The sequence below is a fragment of the Littorina saxatilis genome, linkage group LG16 (genome assembly GCF_037325665.1).
Source record: "Littorina saxatilis isolate snail1 linkage group LG16, US_GU_Lsax_2.0, whole genome shotgun sequence".
NCBI lineage: Eukaryota > Metazoa > Mollusca > Gastropoda > Littorinimorpha > Littorinidae > Littorina > Littorina saxatilis.
Window position 1 is genome coordinate 54,734,915 of NC_090260.1, and position 3,468 is coordinate 54,738,382.

The window sequence follows — 3,468 nt, forward strand, 5'->3', positions numbered from 1 at the left end:
TAAGAATGTGCTTTCATCGAGTGAATGTATGAAGCTGAGATAAAGTCATAATGCTGTATCTGCTCCACATACCATCCAACCAACCACACATCTATCTCAACCTTACAATGTCTGACCATTCAACCAGTGTCAGATGAAATTATTATATTCGTGACAATTTTATTGCAACAAAGAAATGTGTGTCGTGACCACATTTGTGTCTCATCTCTTTTCTCTCTCACACCACAAGCAGCAGCAATACACCGCATAACGACACGTGCACTCACTTACACACAGGCTTTTGTAGATTGCACAAGGCAGCAGCAATCCTCACAGACAGGGTCATAACTGGGTTCAGTTCAGATGGAGTCGTTTCCGAGAGTAATCTAAACTCTTTCAGCCGACCTATGGCCCTCTCCACATGAATTCTCACTGCGGCTATTCTTCTAGTCTTAATTATTGCAGCATATGACATGTGTTTACCAAGAGCAAATGGCGGAATGTTAAGTGTAGCCTTGTGCAGTATAACCAAATCACGAATCAAAAAACCTCTGTCGGCCATGACATCATCACCTTTCTGCAACTGTTCTAAAAATCCTGACACTTCCACCATTTTCCTATCAGAAATGGATCCAGTCCACAAATCAGATACAAAGCTGAAAGTACCCTGTGGAGTAATTCCAACCAGACATTTGGCTGTATTTCTGTGTTTATAAGATGAGAAAGTCTTTCGCTGTGCTGATGGTAGGGAAGGTCTCTGAATGGTGAACTCCGTACAATCTATTATGACTCTTGTCTTCGGAAAAAAAAACGGAACGCTTTTGGAAGTCTTGCTTGAATTTGTTGGCTCGTGGGCCATGTGACTATGAAAAACAACTCCCTGCCTAAAAGATTAATCCAGGTTGTAACAGTCCTGCTGTTTGTGCTTCCACTTACAACCATCAGGTCAGCCAGCAGTTCTACCTCCATCGCACGCCACAGACGAAGTAGAGTAATAAGCAGTTCATCTTTCAGGTCAAGAAGTCTTCTCCTCCTGCTGTGGTCTCGCTTAGGTACTACCTGTGAGTGTGACATACAGAAATGTACACTGCTTATAATCAATATAACATTTGATTAAAAAAAAAAACGGCCTGCCACAACCATGGTGTAAATCGGTGTGCTTTGTTTGCTGGTCCGAAACAGCCATTTTTGAGCAGTTCGGGCCTACACGGAATTATAGTGTACTTATTGGTCAATTGACCCCACCCCTCACCCCCCCAAAAAAAAAGAAAAAAAAAGAAAAAAAGCCTAGATTGATTCACTTACAAAGCAACCATCCCTTGTAATGGATGGCAAGGTCTTTGTGCTTTATTTATATTTTAGATGTACATTTATTATATACTTCTAGGTCCTCTAGATTTGATAAACCAAATTACCCCATCGCTGCCAGTCTCTTCTCCTCTCCAGTATGTCATTCTTTCTGCTTTCTTGCGGACATAGTTGAAGATGAGAGAAAAGCCAGCCAGTGAGACACCTGCAAGTATTCAAAACACAAATGTTGGGAACATAATAGTAGGCATGTGCAATACATAATTATGTAATCCCAAAGGTAAACAAATATACTGTTTCGGTTTCCAGACCTGCCCTAAATGTTACATCTTATCTTGGCCCTACAATTTATGTATAATGTGATGAAGCAAGATGAGTGTAATATGCTGTAAATTATAGTCCTACCTGTGTAAAATATGCAGCTTTCATTGTCTTTAAAAACTGCTGCCCTGAAAAGTCCCCTTCTCAGTCCTGGAAACTTTGACTCAAGTCCTTGTCGGACAGTTCGTTGAAAGCCACTCAAGACTGAAGACCTGATAGAAGACCAAAAACCAAAAATTAAAGGAAACGCAGGTAAAACAAGTCGCGTAAGGCGAAAATACAACATTTAGTCAAGTAGCTGTCGAACTCACAGAATGAAACTGAACGCAATGCAATTTTTCAGCAGGACCGTATACTCGTAGCATCGTCAGTCCACCGCTCATGCTCATGGCAAAGGCAGTGAAATTGACAAGAAGAGCGGTTTAGTAGTTGCGCTGAGAAGGATAGCACGCTTTTTTGTACCTCTCTTCGTTTTAACTTTCTGAGCGTGTTTTTAATCCAAACATATCATATCTATATGTTTTTGGAATCAGGAACCGACAAGGAATAAGATGAAAGTGTTTTTAAATTGATTTCGAAAATTTAATTTTGATAATAATTTTTATATTTTTAATTTTCAGAGCTTGTTTTTAATCCAAATATAACATATTTATATGTTTTTGGAATCAGAAAATGATGGAGAATAAGATAAACGTAAATTTGGATCGTTTTATAAAAAATTGTTGTTTTTTTTACAATTTTCAGATTTTTAATGACCAAAGTCATTAATTAATGTTTACGCCACCACGCTGAAATGCAATACCGAAGTACTTCCGGCGTCAACTCGCCTGGCTGGCTGAGCGACGAACGGGAAATGTTTTTGTCTTGTTTACCCTGTTCCTGCGAGTGAACGTGTTTGATACTTGTTTGATGACTTCATTATGGACTGGACCTACCTTCTATCGATTCTTCATGCTCCGATGCACGTCAGGTTGGCGATATTCTTCTTTTTCATTTGGATTCGCCCGCAAATTCTGAACGTTCACTGCCCGCCACTAACTCTCCCGCCCGCTTCAGTTACCTGTCCCCCGCAGGCTGTACCAGCGATAGCTGTCACGGGCGGTGTACGCGACTGCACGACGCAAGGTGTGCAGCACAGCGAGTGCCAACACGGCTTGCACGGCTCGCTCTTCAGTCACTCCACCGCTCAACACAGCACAAGAAAACAAAGGTACACACGGGGCCAACTGTTGTGTAGAACATGCATTCAACCATCGCTGCTTTCCTCCGATGTCAAATCGCGCTTGAGGGAACTCTGCATTGGGTTTCATCTCCCTCGGAAACACACCCATCGAGGTGGAAAGAGGAAACAGAGAAAAATACAGGTTATCACGTCCACTCCAGGAAACACTTGTACATCGCGTGAAACCGATCGTCGCGACCAAGCTGCTGTCCATCAGCGATCTTCTGCCAACCATCGGATTGAGACGCTCAACAGTACAAGTCATGTCTCTCCACAACCGCCACACACGCCCGATACCACAACCCCACCGCCACTACGGCAGATCGGATGTAACATGACCAACCTCATCCCCATCCCCATCCAAAACATCGACACCCTGCCCAACCAGCTGTGCGTTGCTCTTTTCAATGCCCGGTCAGTTGGACCAGCAAAGAAACGCACAGAAATCACGAACTTCATCCGTGACAACGACGTGGACGTCTTGCTGCTGACGGAGACCTGGCTGAAGGAGGCAGGCGACGAGGCGAAGGCCGCTGACCTGACACCACCCGGCTACAAGCTAGTCTCCGTCCCACGCAACCACCCTACCATCAAGCGCGGCGGCGGCCTCGCCTTCATCATCAAGAACTCCCTTGCTG

General features: G+C 43.7%; 1 pseudogene; it reads right to left on the reverse strand.

The window, feature by feature from the left end:
- Positions 1-2,918, reverse strand: LOC138950074 (uncharacterized; annotated as a pseudogene).
- Between the last annotated feature and the right edge of the window lie 550 nt (positions 2,919-3,468).